Source organism: Balaenoptera acutorostrata, chromosome 1 (assembly GCF_949987535.1).
Source record: "Balaenoptera acutorostrata chromosome 1, mBalAcu1.1, whole genome shotgun sequence".
NCBI classification, from domain to species: Eukaryota; Metazoa; Chordata; class Mammalia; order Artiodactyla; family Balaenopteridae; genus Balaenoptera; species Balaenoptera acutorostrata.
Genome location: NC_080064.1, coordinates 198,180,397 through 198,197,578, shown reverse-complemented (window position 1 = coordinate 198,197,578; position 17,182 = coordinate 198,180,397). Strand labels below are relative to the sequence as shown.

At 59.7% G+C, this 17,182-nt stretch overlaps 1 protein-coding gene across 1 annotated transcript in view; it reads left to right on the top strand.

The window, feature by feature from the left end:
- The first annotated feature begins 4,071 nt into the window (after positions 1–4,071).
- SYT2 (synaptotagmin 2) overlaps positions 4,072–17,182 on the top strand; it is an 87,385-nt gene continuing 74,274 nt past the window's right edge. The window contains exon 1 of the mRNA XM_007182684.2: positions 4,072–4,213. The gene's annotated coding sequence lies outside the window, so the exon portion shown is untranslated. The remainder of the gene's footprint in view (positions 4,214–17,182) is intronic.

The following is a 17,182-nucleotide window of genomic DNA, read 5'->3' as shown; positions in this document are numbered from 1 at the left end:
GCTGTCCTCTCCTCTGGCTTCCGGTGCTCACCTCGCCGGGCCCTGCCAGGCCGCTCTGAAACGCGCCCTCAACGCATAGAGGGTTCATGGATGCGGGCATGGTAAAGGGCCCAGGTGAATTATTCAGAAAGTGTCTCAACTGATTTGCTTTTCACCCCCTCGACGGTCGGTGTCCTGAGAGCCATGGTTGCCTTGGGAAAGAAGAGTCGTCCCGCCTGCTGTGGTTTCCAGCTCGGAGCACGCGCCCTGCACATGCCGGGGGGGCACGCCCCTCTGTGCAGAGCCCCTCCTGCGTTTCTGGATTCACTGCAAGAGGGCCGGGGGGTCTGGGGAATGGGCAGCATAGTCCAGGAGAAACCTCCCCTCTCCTGGGGGAGTGAGAACCCGGGCTCAGAGGATTTACCTGGGACACAGGACTGACTGGAGCTTCACCGAGGAAGGAGGAAATACAGTGATAAAATCCCGTGTTTAAAATTATTACTCCCTTTGACTCTGAGAAAGAAGAGAAATCAGGTTCACTTTCAGCCAAGTTAGGGGATGGAAGAATGTGAAAAGAGGAAGGCCCCATGATGTTCACTAGGTCCTTCGATCCGATGAAAATCTGAGATCGTTATCTTTGTGACTTAATTTCTTCTCTATGTCAGGTATGGTCCTAAAAACCTTAAGATGCCCCCTCTCTGGCAGTGTGAAATTAGAGATAAGAAGTCCTCCTCCACCCTCCCCATTCTGTAGTATTTAAAAGTTTTATTGGACTCACTTTTTTTTTTTTTAAATTAATTAATTTATTCATTTATTTTTGGCTGTGTTGGGTTTTCGTTTCTGTGCGAGGGCTTTCTCTAGTTGCGGCGAGCGGTGGCCACTCTTCATCGCGGTGCACGGGCCTCTCACTGTCGCGGCCTCTCTTGTTGCGGAGCACAGGCTCCAGACGCGCAGGCTCAGTAGTCGTGGCTCACGGGCCTAGCTGCTCTGCGGCATGTGGGATCTTCCCAGACCAGGGCTCGAACCCGTGTCCCCTGCATTGGCAGGCGGATTCTCAACCACTGCGCCACCAGGGAAGCCCGGACTCACTTTTAAAAATTGTTTTTATTTTGTTCATTGCATGGGGAATAAACAATTATAGTTCACTTAATCAGCTTCCTGGAGGAGTTGGCCTTCACCGGCTGTTTAGAGACCAGTTTTTTTTGTTTTTTTAATTAAAACGTAAGATATTATGTGAATTGTATGATATTTAACTTTATCCATGTTTCATTTTTTGGCCCCATCTAATGAGTTAATGTTTTCTGTATTAAAAGCATTTTTATGCAATAGCTAAAATTAAGTGGACTTTAGTGTGAAATATATTGATGTAAGTAAATTCAAAATACATTTAAGCTTGGTATGTCTACGAAATCAGATTAGATGAAGGTCACCAAGACCTGAGTGGCAGGAATTGCACAGAAGTTTTAAAAGCCTTCACTCTCTCACAAGCAGGAAAGCAGGTGTCTCAGTGGAGAGCTTCACCAAAGTCTGCCAAATTGTCAGGAACAATGCAAACTGCTCCAGAGAGTGACAGGATTGGGGGGGGGGGCGTGCCGTGGGAGGATGGGAAGGGCAGGGTTGGGAGCGGGTTTATGTTGTGAGGGGTGTGAAGAGAAAGCAGGGCCCAGGAGCTGCCCGGGGCCTGCGGTGTTATGGCGGCTCTGGCTCTGTTCTGTTTGTCTGCTCTAATGGCAACAGCAGAGCTTTGACAGCTTCGTGAGGACAAAGACATCACCAGAACAGAGGGCGGGAGCAATCCAAGTGCCAGCAGACCTGTAAGAGAAGAAGATGGGCAAAAATGGGATGATTTAAGCAGCTCAGCGGCCGGCGGGCGGAGGGGCAGGGAGTCTGGGTCCCCAGGGAGAGGCGTGATGGGGGAGATGCCGCTGTCCCCTCTGTGCCCTGTCTCCGACCTGGGAACAACCAGAAATGAAACAGCAGGAAGCACTTGTTCGGTAGAAAGTGGAGCAGCCGCGTAACGGGGGGCTTATGGGCTCTTTCTCCCTTGAGAATGCTCAAAACTAGGCAGCCCTCCCCCACCTTCATGGGTTCAAATGGTGCTGCATGGAGACAGAGGGATTGCCTTGGTGGCCCAGTTGAGCAGCAGTTCAGAGACGGTGGTCTAGTATGACCACGAACTCTTCTTTCAAAGGACAAACAGCTGAAAAGGAAGTATCTAGTAACTGGCGGGTGGGTGGTGGACGTCCCTCCCACCCTTTCCTTTTCTAGCCCCTGAGCCCGGGGGAAGGGACGCCAGGGGTGCTGAGCTCCCAGTCAGGTTTGTAGCCGACACTGCTGGTCCTGATGAAGTAAAAGAACATGGGAGGCCGTGGCCCGGGACACCACATTTTTCGTTTAACTAGATTGACCATAGCCTTGACTCTAAATAGTCTGGGAGGCAGGCTGGCTTCCTCTGCCCCTAGATCCCCGGGCTCATTTCACAGATGCGGGGCCAGCAGGCGACACAGGTTTTGAGTGGAGTGGTGGGCGGCAAGGCGGCCCAGTTGGCTTGGCCGGGTTCTGTGCCAGAAGACTGCAGCCCTCTCTCTCGCCTGCGTCCTGCAGATTCACCGTCGGGGGGAGAAGGAAGGAGTGACCCGAGCCCTTTAGGGAAGCAGCGGGTCCTGGGACGCGCTGGCTGAGGTGGGTAGCCTGATGACACCCTCCCTCGTGGTCACAGATTCAGACTCCACTCCCGGCTTCGTCCTCTGCCCCTTGCCCGGTGAGTGGGGGTGACCTCCAGGCCTTGGGCGGGCACAGCTTCAGTTTCATTTAGGATCCCCCAGGCCTTGCATCCCCTTGAGGCAAGCTGGCTGGGATGGCCTCCATGTTCTACCTCGTATCATCAGCTAAGTGATCTGGAAAAGCCCTGCTTCTCTCCCCACCTCCCCCCTCCCCCCTCCACAAAGCTTACTTCCTCTTTCCTTCCCTCCTACTGCGGTATTCCATCCCTCACTCAGTAAGTGTGTACTGAGGACTGACCTCAGGTCAGGCGCATTCTGGCGGGAACCTCTCTGGGCATCCCTGGGAGAGGCAGGTGCTGCAGTCCTGTTGTAAAGTTGACTGGAAATGAGCTCGTGAATATTCAGATAGCCGCACCGTGCTGCCAGGAGCTCCTGGCGCTGTGTCCCTCCTCCCGCTGCCCTGGAAGGAAGAGCTCTACTTGGTGCTTGCCACCCCTGCCCCTTCTATCCACCACGGACAGTCTGCGGCTCCTTGGCCAAAGTACCATCGGGGGCCGTTTCCTCCCTGCAAACCGCCCTCACACCCACCTAGAGGGCTGGCCTCAGCACTGAGAGGCCAGCGCGTGTGGAAACCCCTGTCATGTGGTAAATGGTCATCTCCACTCCTTCTAGGTCCTCCTCCTCCCCTCCCTCCCTGTTCTCTCACCTGCCCCAGGCACCTTTAACTTCTCCCAAGGATCCTCCTCTTCCTCACCAACCCTTTAGGCTCAGAAACCCCTCCCTCCAGGTGACAACTACAGGTAGAGGTGGCCTTACGAGGAGGAGGACAGGGAGGAGAGGGGCTTAGAGATCCCAAATGGCTACGGGCTCCTGAGGCCAATAATGGAGCCTCGAGCTGCAGTGGGTTGGGGAGAAGGAGCTGGCCCTAGAGACACAGACCATCTCGGGCGGGGACTACGAGACCCGGTTCCGCTTCGACCCTTCCTGACCCTGAGCAGCAGCCGTGACCTTGAGCAGGAAGGGGGCGGGGCGCTGAGAGCTCAGAGGGATTGTGCGAAGGGGGACCCGGGTCTGCTCAGGGCAGGCCGCCCCCTGCACCTCCTTCAGCCCGCCCCGCTCCTCCTCGTCCTCTCCCCCTCCTCCCGGACTCCGCCCCCTCCTGTCAGGTCTCCACCTCCTCCCCGGACCCCGCCCCCTCCTCCTGGTCCCGTCTCCCTGCTCCCCTTCCCTTCCCCCTCCTCTGGGACCCCGCCCCCTCCTCCGGGTCCCCGCCCTCCTCCGACCCCGCCCCCAGCCTCCTCCCCGCACTGCAGCGCGCACCACGGGTCGCGCGCCTCCCTAGCAGCGGCGCAGGCTGCAAGCTCAGCAAGTCTTGCGGCAAAGACACTCGGGCGAGTTGGGGCCGGGGCGCAGCGGGACTCCGGGCCGGGAGCGGACGCCTCCTCGGCCGTCGTCTGCAGCCCGCCGCCCCTCACGTCGGGGACCCGGGTCTCTCCTGGCTGGCCACCCCGGTGAGTCGTACCCCCGCGCCGTGGGGGGCACCGACCTCCACCTCCGAAGTTTCTGCTACTGAGCCGAGGGGCCTCGGGTGGGGTCTGCTCCAGGCGGTGGGTGGGGTCGGGGAACTTTGAGGCCAAGGGGGCCTGGCGCCCGCACCGTCCTTTGGGGGGAGTTTGCACGCGTCCAGATGAAGCTTCGTTTGGGGAGCTGGACCCGAGCGGCGAGGAGTCGGCTGCTCTGCCGGTTTGGGGCGGGAGGAGGGGGTAGATTTCTGCCCTGGGCACCCCGGGGCGAGCTGCAGGGCAAAGGGGCGGCCGACGTCCCCTGAACCCCCGGCCTCTGCGCCCCCCGCCCTTCCCGCGTCTCCGGGACGCCCCCCACTCGTGTCTCGCCCACCCCTGCCGCCTGAGCGGTCTCCAACGGAGGTTCTCTTGCCCCCGCCTCAAGCTTCGGGGACCGCCGGCCCCGCCGTCGTGGGGGGGGGCAGGGAGGGTCCTAGAGCTCCGGGAGGCGGAGACCCTGGATGGGGAGAAGGTGAGGAGGCAAACTACGGGGATTGTCTGGAAGTGAGGGTCCGGAGGAACTGGGACAAGGGCCGCGAGGGAGGTGGAGGCGCCCCTCACCTCTTCCAAATCTCATGACTCAGCAGACCTAGGACGTCCCGTCCCGCGGCAGCCCTCCTCCCCCGCTGGGCACCCAGACCCACTCGCTTCCTGGGCTCCTTCATTTACTCTCCTGCTTGGGGTTCCCCCTTCCCCTGCCTCTATTCCCTCCCCGTCTCAGGACACCGGGTGGTTATTTTTTAACTGAAAAGATAGGTGATTTATCCTTTCTCCTTCCCCCTTTTCATTCCCACATTCCACAGGTGCCTCCAGGACACCCCCAGCCCATGGTGTGTGTGTGTGAGGGGGGCCACCAAAGCCCCATCTCTCCCCTCTGCAGCATCCTCCCCCCTCCGCTGTTAGGGTAGAGGATTAAGTACTGGCCGCTGCTTTCTCCTGTGGTGGCCGAAAGCGGCACAAGGACAGAGGAGGCGGTGGCCCAGGAGGGGGCACTGCAGTGGGGAGAGAGGGCTGCCCAGATTGGAGTGGGGTGGGCACAAGGACCAGGAAGTCCTTAGGATCCAGGGGTACCCAGAAAGACGGGAGGGTGGGCTAGGGTCTGACCTGGAGAGCTGGGGGGCCCCCTCCCCCCAACCCCCACCCCTGCTTCGGCCCTGGGGGAGACTCCCATGTATAATAGATGGCCCTCAACCCACCCATCCAGCTCCCCGTAACATGGGCACTTCATCAGAGGGTGTGACCGTAAGAACAGGGCAGGCTTAATCCTCCCAAGTCATCTCCCCCTGCTTAGGTCCGACAAATCCAGTCTCCAGGCTGCTAGAAACATCTCTGTTACCACCAGAGAAGCCAAAGGGCTGTGCCCAGTGCCCCTAAAACCCAGGCACAGGGGCCGGTGGGAGGGGCAGGGCAGCTCTGATGCAGTGGGACGTGCCTGGCGTCCTGGTGAGCAGCGGCCTGGCAGGCACTGCAAGCTGCAGCCTGTGTCTGAGCTCTGGGGGTGAGTCAGCGCCAGGGGTCCTGGCCAGGCACACTGCGGCCTGGCCCAGAGAGCCTGGCCCCAGCCCTTCTCCTCTCCACGCCCCCGGGGAATGACCAGTGCTACCTTGGTCCTCACCCCAGGCTCCTCTCTGCGGGTGAACTTCCCCTGCCCTGCTGGCTCTTGGACAGATGACCCTGGGGGGCCTGGCTTTTTCTGGGCACCTCTTGTGCTTGAGGCTCGCCCCCTCCCCTCCCTGCCTTGTCCAAGGGGGAGCTGACGCAGAGGTAAGCGTTCCACTTCTAGCCTCACGTGGACCTGGCCCTCTGTCCCCAGGAAGTAGAGCCCAGCCTACTGTACTGAGAGTCTGTTTTGCTCAGCAGTCCAAGACTTTTTTCCAGGCAACAGTTTTTAGGTGGGGGGGATTACGCAAATACAATTTTCATTTTTTCAGCTTTGGGACCTGCTACCCACTGATCAGGACCAGGGAAAGAAAAAGGTGTTAGTGTTTGTAAACGTTGCCATTGCCCTACAGAAGAGCTTGCAACTGGCTTCATCTCATAACTGGTGTTGGTTTTATCCCTGGGCAAAGCGCGCACCTAGTTGCAGACCTGGCAGGGGCAGGGAGACCCTTTCTGGAGCTGGGCCGGGCTCTCCTGACTTTGTACTGCAGCCGGAGGGCATCCTCCCTTTCACCCTCAGGCGGCTTCCAGGCAGATGCCACAGGGCTGTCCCTGGCACAGCAGAGACCTGCAGAAGCCTCTTCCCTGCCCTCCCCGAGCCAATCAATATTCCCCAGCCCCAGGCAAGTGTGACCTCTACTGGCCCCTCTGTCTCCCGCTGGGCGCTCAGCTGGGTCCCCTCAGGCAGAGGGCAGCAGGTGTGCGGGCTGGGAGTGGGTGTGGGGAGGGTGGGGCTGGAGGGGGAGGGGGCTGGGGCTCCTGGGCTGGGACAGTGGGGCTCGCCGCCCCCCCCCCCCCCCCCCCGGACAGAGCGTCCTCATGGGTGGTCCGAGGCTGTGGATAAGGAGGAACTGTTTCACCTGGCGCCGCGGTTGGGTAGTTGGACTTTCCTGGTGTAGGTTCTAGCTGAAGCTGGGCTTGCTTTTCTTGAGCCAGACAACACAGGGTCCAGGGTGATGGGGGTGCTCCTTCAGAACCGGAATGGCAGCCAGAGGGGATAGTAGCAGGTGTTTGCTCAGTACGGGGCGGGGTGGTTAACGTAGGAAGCAGCGAAGCATAGAGGCTGGGAGCCCTACAGGCCTGGGTTCAAATCTCCTGACCACTAATTACAGAGTGTGACTTTATTAATTCAACAAGTGCTTATTGGTGAGCCCTACTACGTGCCAGGCTCTGTTCTAGTCACTGTGGATACCACGGTGAGCACAGCAGACGAGATCCCTGCCGTTTTGGATTTTGCGTTCCTTGGGGCCGAGGCAAGTTCCTTAGCTGCTCTGAGCGTCAGGTTCTGCGTCACTCAGCCGTTAGTTTTTGAGAGTCTGCTATCTGCCAGGGGCTACGCTAGGCAGTGGAGATTCAGTGGGAACGAAACAGACCTGGTTCCTGCCTTCATGGCACTGACGGTCCAGTGAGTAACACAATTAAACAGATAATTACATAGGTAATTAATCACAACTGTGACAGGTGTTAGGTGAGCATACAGGATGCTTGGAGAGCATATAATGGGCTAACCTGACCAGGTCTGGTGAGCTTCGTCTATAAAACAGAGGTGATAACAGTCACTCCACAGGGTAGTAAGCACTTAATAACTGGTAACTGTTAACATAGCCCGCCGGACAGATAAAATTCTAAATTCTCTATGTGAACAATCAGTGCACAGACGGCGGGTTGATACCCGTCATCCACTCGGTTGGAGGAGCTGGGGTCCAGTCCTGCGTTGTCGGTGAGCAGGAAGCCCGCGCTGAGCTGCGTGGCTTCCTGGAGGAGTGTCACAGCGTGGATGTTTATCTGAGGCTGGGCGGTGACTGGAGCCGGGTCGCCTGGGCTCCCTCGGGCTCTACCACTCACCCCGACTGCGGGCAAGTTAACCAAACTCTGTTTCTCAGTCTCCCCATCAGTAGAATGGAGATGAAACTCACACATGTGACACAGGTTCTTGGTGAGGATTAAATGAATCAGTTACAGGAACGTGCTTGGAGCAGCGCACAGCGCCGGGAGCGCCGTGGAAGCGCTTTTATCATTATTGTGTTGCCTCCTAGCACACAGACGGCTCCTTCTGGGTTCCGTAGCTGGACTGGGCACTTCCCCCTTGGCTTTTCTTAAAAACTCAAGGGAAGGAGCAGCTATAGCTTCCTTGGGCGCTCTTCCAGCGTTTCATCCCTCTGACTTTCAGGCAGCTATTTATGCCTCCCCAGCCGTGTTTTACCAAAGCTTAATTTTGGGGAAGGATTTGTCCCAGAAGTCTTCATTTTCATCCCTGCAACTGAGAGTTCAGGGTAGTGGCCAGAGTGATGGGTAAATTTGGATCCTGGCCAGTCACTGTGAGTCTGGACTGCAGGGAGGCCCTGGCCACCGGCCCCTCCCCTAAAGACGTCTGAACTTCAGCCAGGGGTCCAAAGTTCCACACCAAGAAGGATCCCCAAATGCATGGGACGCAGAGGTGTCCTGAAAGCCCCCTCCCCGGGTACCCTCCGCCAGAGTTCCTCACCTATCTGGCCGTGGGACCTTCTGACCGAACACCAGGGTCTGGAGGTTGGATGCTAGGCCCCTTCCAGACCTGGCCGCTTAGGAAAGTGGGGTACGAGTTGCTGGGGCCATTATAACGGTCACTGACCCTGGAGGGTTTGGTGCTACTGGGCAGTCCCCAGATTGGGGGTCGGGCGAAAGAAGAAGAAGGGGAGCCCGACTGCTGTTGTGAAGTCAGGAGAGGCTCATCTCCGGCTGCTCGTCTGGGGCCTTGGAGCTCCGCGTTCGCTGTGGGCAGAGCCGCGGTGGCCGGCGTGGCCGGGGGGACACGGAGCTGGGGGTCGACCCGCTGCTTCGTCAAGCCCTCCTCTCCCTCGGTCCGTCCCCCGTGATGAAGCTTTTGCCTCTCTCGTCACTGCGGTCCTCGGAACAGCCACCCCTGTCCCATTTCACAGTGAGGCGGCAAAGGCCCAGAGAAGTTATGTGACCCGTTCAAAATCTCCCACCACCGAGGGGGGCGTCCTGGGGGCTCTCCTCCCCTCCCTGCGCCTTCCCACCAGCTCCGCCTGTGGAGCCCTCGACAGACACACTCGCGGGTCCTCAGGGATGAGGCCATTCATACTCTGAGCACAAGCAACAGACGTTTCCCAGATGAGGTGGCGACCCCTTGGCAAAATTGAGCCGGCCTCCTGCGCTGGTGCTGGGTTTTCATGGCACTCGCCAGGGCGCCTGGGCAGCCTCAGGAGCGCCGGCCCTGAGGGGTGGAGGGGGGGAGCCGTGGCGGGTGCCCCAGAGAGATGCAGGGGCCCCGGCCTCGGTAGCCTTGTCTGAGTGGGACGCTGGCTTGGCACCAGGAGCCTCCGCAAGGCCCGAATTCTCTAATTACAGGCTTCCTCTGCCTCCCAGCAGCAGCAGGACACAGGCCTGTGTACACGCGCGTGTGTACACACGTGTGTGCACGCATACGTGTGTGCGCATGCATGTTGGGGGCCGTGGGGACCGACTGGATAGAGAGGGGCTCCTTGGAAAGCAGAGGGAAATGGGATCGAGTTGGTGTCTGACTGCTCCTCCTTCACGTCCGGGCTTGAGAAGGCAGGATCCTCGTGGAACTCCCAGCCCTGCTCCCAGCCTGGCCGGCGAGGGCGGCTAGGGCCACCCACAGGCTCCTCCTTGGCTCCCGTCCTTCCACGCCCGGTGCAGATGGACTAAGACCTACTCCTAAAAGGTGCCTGCGCAGAAGGGAGCCGCCTGGGAGCGCCCCCGCGGGGCAGGGCGTGGCGCCTGGGGGCTGGGCCTCCAGGTGCTCCTGGCCCAGGACTGCCCCCCCCAGAGTCAGGTTTCCTCTGACTGTGGAGCCCTCTGTGCCCTCTGCCAAGAAGCTGGGAAGCCTGAGGCCCGTCGCTGGGCACCCCGGGACCGGGGTAGGACCGTGGCCGGGAGGGGAGGCTCCCTGAGGTCTTTGTGGGGACCAGGCGCCTCTGAGTGGGATGGGGCATCCTCAGGCCACGGAGAGCCCTAGCAGGGCTTCCCATAATTGGGCTGATGCCGTGGCCCTGGAATTTAGCACTTAGGGAATATTGCAATTAGAGCATAATTCACCCATGCCATGCATTTAGTATCGAGGGTAGTGGCTGTAACTGTGAGCCTGGTGCTAGGGAGATGGGAACAGAGAAATGAACGGAGGAGTGGGAGGGGCTCTGAGACGGAGGATGGGGGGGCGGGAGGCACTTAACCCTCCCCGCAGCCCAGCAGAGGCAGGGGTACGGAGGTCAAATCACGGAAGCTCACCCCAGTCCTCCTGCAAGCCCTTTAGCTCAGGCTGCCCAGCAGGGGCAGGGTGGGGACAACGGCAGCTGGTCGTTGGGGAGGCGAGGGGGAGATGGCTCTGCACCCGGCTTCCTGCTTGGCTGTGGAGAAAGCAGACTTGTCACCGACTGCAGCGGGTGCGTGCGTGCGTGTGCGTGAGCGAGAGGGGCTGCCTTGCACCTTCATCTCTCAGCCCCTGTCTTCCCATTCTTTCTCCTTGTAGCCCCTTCCTCACGCCCACTCCTAGGTTCGGTTTCCTCTGAAGCGCAGATGCTGTGCTGTCGGCACCAGGTGGGGTGGGCACGCGTGTGTGGCCCGGGGCCCGTGGGGCTGCCTGTCTGTCCCCTCCCGGAGCAGAGGTGACATCCCCAGGTCAGCTTTGGAGTGCAAGGACCCCCCCGAGGGCAGGAAGGTGTGCGTGGAGTGTCTCCTCCTGACCTCAACTCTGGTCTGAACTGATCACCCCGTGTCTCGGGCGTGTCCTTCTTTTGGAAAGTGACCGAGGGAGCAACTTTCCTGCCGTTTACAGAAACGAAGCCCTTTGTGACCTTTGTGACCTCCTGTGTGTGTTTGCACAAAAGCCAGCACACCGTCCTTCATCTCTGTCCTCCTGGGGCTGCCAGGCCCCCCTTTCACTGTCAGCTGTGGTCCCTTGTGCCCACTGACATGGGCCCAGCTCAGGCCCAGTGATGGGGTCGGAGGTCAGGGGCCAGGCCCTGGGCTTCCTGTACCCACCGGGAGGGTAAACAAGAACCTGGGGGCCGAGTGCTTGGGACCCCAGGAAGCAGGCCTGGGGGCTGACGCCCAGCCCCGCCGCCAGGAGCCAAGGAAGGTGGAGGTGTGGCCGGGTCGCTGTGAGCAGGAAGCACGGGGTTAAGTGACAGGAGGGGACAGGGCTGGCTCTCCCAGGGTGACTGTCCCACGGGGAGGAAAAGGCATCCCTTTAATGAGGCTGCCCCGGTTCCAGATCCATCCTGGCACTGCAGGGGGCAGAGGGGAGCACAGCCAAGAAATTGGATTAGCTTTTTTTTTTTTTTAAATAAATTTATTTATTTATTTATTTATTTATTTTTGGCTGTGTTGGGTCTTCGTTTCGTGCGAGGGCTTTCTCCAGTTGTGGCGAGTGGGGGCCACTCTTCATCGCGGTGCGCGGGCCTCTCGCTGTCGCGGCCTGTCCCGTTGCGGAGCACAGGCTCCAGATGCGCAGGCTCAGTAGTTGTGGCTCACGGGCCCAGTTGCTCCGCGGCATGTGGCATCTTCCCAGACCAGGGCTCGAACCCGTGTCCCCTGCATTGGCAGGCAGATTCTCAGCCACTGCGCCACCAGGGAAGCCCCTGGATTAGCTTTATGATGCTGGGAACTGTGCGCTCCTGGGGGCAGGGAGGGGACAGGGCCCAGCCCGCAGTCGGCAACTGCCCTGAGGTCTGAGGCTTCGTGGGGAGACCCGGGCCCACCCCCAGCCAAGCAGGGCTCCTGGTGGAGGAGCAGCAGGGGCGCCCAGGGGTCACGGACAGTGACAGAAGCCAGGTCCTCACCCCTGCAGAGGCTGGGAGGCGTCCCCAGGCTTCGCTCAGGGGTAAGTGGTGAGCGGGGGCGGAGGGGGGTATGGGAAGGCAGATCCAGCGCCGTGGTCTCCGAGGTGGGAAGGACAGGAAGTCTTGCCGTCTGTTCCGTGGCTTCCGCGGCTCTGGCTCTGAGAGGCTGGGGTCAGATCATCCCGGGAGGGTGAGCGGAGGGCGGGGAGGCCTGGAGGCTGCTGGAAGGCTGCCTCCGGGCAAGGGTGGGTGCCTGCACACGCGCACTGGGCCCTGTGGGGCCCCACGTCCTGCTCTTCAGGGCCACACCAGGTGAGTGACGGCGCTGGCACGTGGCTGCTTCCCGGCTCAGCCATCCTGGGCTACCCACCATAGTCCAGGAGTGGGGCGAGACCAAGGCAGGAAAGGATGGGTTCCGCCAGCCCCGGATGGGAAGGGTCACTGGAGCAGTTTGTCCTTTCCTGGGGAGGGCGGTTGGCGTCCAGACCCTGGACGTGTCCCGTGGGGTCTTCCAGCTGCAGCGGGAGTTCTTCGCTCTCCAGCTCTCCTCCCCTCTGGCTCATCCTCCTTGCACCCAGGAGCTGAAGGTGGGCCCTGGGCTGGCACTAGTGGGCAGAGAACTCAAGAGTGATTGGAGGTGCTCAGAGGATGGCAGGGGCCTCCCTAGGGCGGGTTGGGACCCCCAGGACTCTCAGTTCTGGGGCCCTGGGCTGTGGCCCTTGATGAACTAGACGGATCCGAAGCGGCCCCCCTTCCAGAGAGCATTTCCTTCTTGTCTGGGGTTTGCGGCACCTCCGGGCATGTTGTTCAGGGTAGGGAAGAGCCACGATTTCACACAAACACACAAGGCACACCCACTGTGCACACACGGCTGGCAGCCTGCCCGTGGGCACGGGTTCCTCTCTCTCACATTCTTTGGAAATTGAGGATGAAATTGACCCTGAGGCCGTATCTCCAGGCTGCAGCTCCTCCTGGAGGGGGTCGCTCAGGGGCCGCAGGGGCTTGGTGCGGGGTGGGTGAGATGGTGCGTGTGTGTCAGGACCTGGCGCGCTGCCCTGGTGACAGAGGTGTTTGGGGAAGGACGAGGGGGGAGAGGCACGTACAGAAGCATGTAGACTCATTCACTCCTTCCAGCAACCTGAAGGCTCGCCTGGAGCAAACCAGCCCCCAGTGTCAAGCATCCTTTCCGTGCTTGAGTTCTCCAGGGAAGGAAAGTCACGACGTCGCCTGTCCTCCGTCCTCGGTGTTGGAGCTGGTAGAGAAGCAGGGCCCCCGGCCTCACAGCCCCTCCCTGTGTGTCCCTGGCCAGGCCCCCACCCCCTCCAGCCTCCCACTCACTCACTCACTCGTTCATTCCACCCACGAGCAGGCACTCTGCTGGAACAGAGCTGACCGGTCCCTGCCCTCGGGGCCCTTACAGTCTGAGGAGGCAGGACAGTAAACAAAAGACGGTCACTTAGTTACGATTGTGATAATTGGTATGAAGTAAAAAGTGCCCAGTGTCCCAAGGGTTTATGCTGGGGGCACCCAGCAGTTGGGAGTGGTGGGGCTCAGCCTGACTCATGGGCTGCGGAGGGGCCTTCTCCTGGGCCGGGAGGTCCCTCCGGGACTGCCGGGGGTGTGGGTGCACCCGTGCAGCACTGCACCTGTGGGCGGGGCTGTGGGAGGAGCTCTGAGTTGGGGGCAGGGCCTGGGTTGTAGAGGGACGGGCAGTGTGGTCTCTGCCTTCAGTTTGCCAGGTGGCCTCCAGCTGGTCACTTTCCCTCTTTGTAGCTGTCCCTTCCTCTGTAAAATGAGGAGATTGGCTAGAAAATCCTGCCGCCCCTTCTCAGAGCCCCAGGAAAGCATTCAAGATTTTCAAAGGCCAAACTATAGTTCTTCCCCTGGAGGTTGGGACAGGAATTCAGGAACAGGGCTGAGAAGGCTCCTTGGCCCTCCCTCCAGAGAGCAGGGGGATGGAGAACAGGTCGAGAGCCAGGGGTGTCTCAGATGGTGAGTGGGCGTGCAGGTGTGTCCCCAGTGTGGCTGGGGTCAGGGATGGAGACGGGACAGGAGAAGTGGCTGGCACTGCCCTGAGGGGGAGACTAGAGCAGCGGTTGAGAACTGAAGCACGCAGGGCTTAGGGTAGATATTAGGCTGCACTTTCCTGCTTGTGGCACTGAGACATCTGGCAGGTGATCAAAGGGGTGAAGAGAGGGTGTCGGATAGATGTTCCAGAAAAGTAGAGAAAGAGCTTTTCAGAGAGAGTGTTTGTGCGGAGGTGCGGGTGGTGGATGACCTCCCAAGGTCTCCCCCTCAGACAAGTCCACGGATCTCTCCTCCTGGCTTAGCCACTGATGTCAGCACCGTCTGGAGGTCTGTGAGAGGGAGATGTCAGGTCCTCTGGGAAATGAGTTTTTGAGCATGAACTGTCCCTAGTTCCCATCTCTTGATGACACATGTGGCTAACTGTGCAGTTGTCACACTCAATCACTTCGAGCCCAATTACACCTTTGCTCTCTTGTCCTGCTGTAATAGAAATATGGCTTCTGAGAAGTGCATTAGTTGCTGGTGATGTGATTGCTGGGGTGGGGGGGGCTGGGCTTGGGGGTTAAGGGAGGCCAGGGTGTTTCACGTTTCAGACCCAGAAACAAGGGCGGGAGATGGGCTCCTCCAGGCCTTCTCCTCAGGGGACCCTGGGGCAGTGCTGTCCCTGGAAATGGGAGGATCAGATGCCCTTTCGAGGGACCTTTGTGTCCTTGGACTTTTTTGTTGTCGTCACCCGTGGCCACAGGTTCTCCGTGTGTATGTGGGTCGGGGGGGTCCGATGAAACCCTGTGCCCCACTTCCAACGAGGGAGATTCTCCACATCTTTAAAAATGATTCACGATGTCAGAAAGGCAATAGGATTAACCTAAAGTGTGAAGTATTTCAAGTGGATGCAAGAGGAGTTTCTGAACAGTAAATGTTGTTAGACATTGTGACAGAAGACTGAGCAGGTGGTGAGACCTCCTTCCCAGAGGAGAGTCTGGGCCAGGGTAGGTTTAGGAGAGGGTGGACTGACCACCACAACTGCCTCCCTCCTAGGGTCTGTGTGGGGAGAGCTGTGTGCCGGTGTCACCATGTTCAGTGGGTGCATCTCAGTGTGTGTGGGGGGAGAATAACGCTGGGCGAGAGGGGCTTAGCAGGGTGAAAGCCCCCTTCATCCGTGCCGTGACGCTGTCTCCAGGGTAAGGGGTGGTGTGTGTGTGTCTGTGTGTGTGTGTGTCTGTGTGTGGACCCAGCATCAGGAGACTTCAGGAGACTTCAGTTGTGAGAGTCAGACCTGCAGGGGAACTCGCAGGCGCTCCCACCACCTGTTCTGCCCATTTAAATCCAGGAGGCTGTGCGTGTCCTGCTGAAACGGCTCTTTTGTGTGCGGTCCATTCACACATGCGGAATGTTTGCCCGGCAACACGCCACCATCACTCAACCTCAGTAGTGAAGGGACAGTAGAGAACCAGGTCCCTGAGGAATACGGCGTCTCGGTTTTTCAGCGGGGACTCCAGGCTGGGGCTCAGGATAGACTCAGCCCCTTCTTTTCAACACATCCCTGCTGTTGTTTCAAATGTTCCCAGCGAATCTCAGGGTTTATGCTAGAAACACATAAACCTAATCTGAAGTTACTTTGCCACCAACAGAGGACAGATGGACAGTGCATTAATGTTTTGACACTCCGCCCACTAGACTCCAAGGACCCCCCCCAGAAGGGTCACGGTCATGGTTCTGGACTTTGGACCTGTGACCTTGAAAGATCCTGACACCTGACCTCCAGCTTCTTGGCAGGACCCTTCAGAATCCCCCCACACCCTCGAAAGGTTCTCCTGTTACATATCCTCCACATTTCTCTTGTGAATTCCTTCTTAGAAAGTTTCCCCTTGGGAACCCTGGGACTCACCAGATCAGTCCTGTTTTCTCACTAACTTCTCTGCAAGGACCGTATCTCAGCAGCTCCGCTCAGGTGCGCACGCCCAGTTCAGGACACGAGCAGAGGTGGGTGTTGGAGTGGTGGGCTTCCCCGTTCCCATGCTCCGGGACGTCTGCCTCTTTATCCCCCATCCTTGCAGAAGGATGGACCCGCCCCCCGCCCCCGCAATGCCAAGGCCCGCGCGGGGCGGCGGCGGTTCAGCACCACGGACAGAGCCCCGCGCGCCTCAGTTGATGGAGGGTCCCGGCTGCGTCCTAACCTTCGGCGGAGACAGAGGCGGGGGTGAGGGGACAACCGGTGTGGTGGATATTGTTCCCTCTCTTTGAGGCCGTGGCCGAGCCGCCTTTCCCGCCTGGGTCCCACTTTTTACGATAAAATGGGGGCACGGGCTCCAAGCACCGCTGCCGTGAGCCCGTGTCTGGGACGCCTTTAGCAGGAGGCCTTCAGGAGCAGTCTGACGCGCGGCCTGGGCTGGGACGGTTAGCTTGTGGGCGCTAGGGACACACGGCACACGACCTCAGGCCCTGGAATCCGGCTGCGGCCTCCCAGTGTCAGCGACTTCGTCCCTCTGGCCCTTATCCTGACGCCTCGCCGCCCACTCCTCTCATGCGGGCACCAGCCTGGGCTGGTGGGAGGGGCAGGCTTTTGCGGGGACCCAGCAGGAAGCGAGGCTGGGGTGGGCCTCCCTGGAGCGGGGGCTGCACCGGGATTCCAGACTGGTGGGTCGGAGCGGGTGTGAGGGCTGAGCTGGGGGCCGCCCGCAGGCGGGGGGCGTGGCCGGGTAGGAGGGGGCGGAAGGGGGCGTGGCCGGGTAGGAGGGGGCGGGGCCAGCTGCCGGGGCAGGGGGCAGGGGCTGGCGGCTCTCCAGAGCTCTGAGGGCCCTGCGGCTGGGCAGCGCTGCTTTGCGGCCTCACCATTCATCTGAACAGGCTCATTCCTCTGCTTCTGGAGCTCAGGGCGCCCTGCAGGTGGAGGAGGTCTCTTCCGCCTCTGTTCCTTCCCTTTCTATCCTTCCCCACCCACAGCTCCACCTGGACCACCATATACCTTCCAAAGCGGATAATCCACGCCCTCCCGTGTCCCTGTCTAGGGCACGTGGCCAGGACAGAAGGTGTAACTGTCATCCCTTGAGTCATGAGAGGCAGGCAGCCCAGGTGCCACCCTCCTCATGGGGTCCCTAGGACCCTCCAGGACTCACCTAACAAAAGGGAAAATACACGCAATAGTCAGGTTACCTGCTGTCTCCCCTTTGGTGCCTCTCCCTGCAAACTCCTCTCAGAGATGCCAGTGCCTACTTGGTGTCCCTGCCACCCAGGCCTCCCCTCCCCTGCCCCCCCCACCGGGCTGTATTTTGGGCAGTGCTTCCTCATGCCATTCATAACACCAGGTGGTCTGCTGCCTTCCTCACCCGTGGGCAGAACCAGATCCGGGAGTAGGGCAGGGCAGGGACAAGTGAGGCAGATCCTGGCAGAGAAGACAGCTGGATACACGCGTGGGTACAGTGTTCTT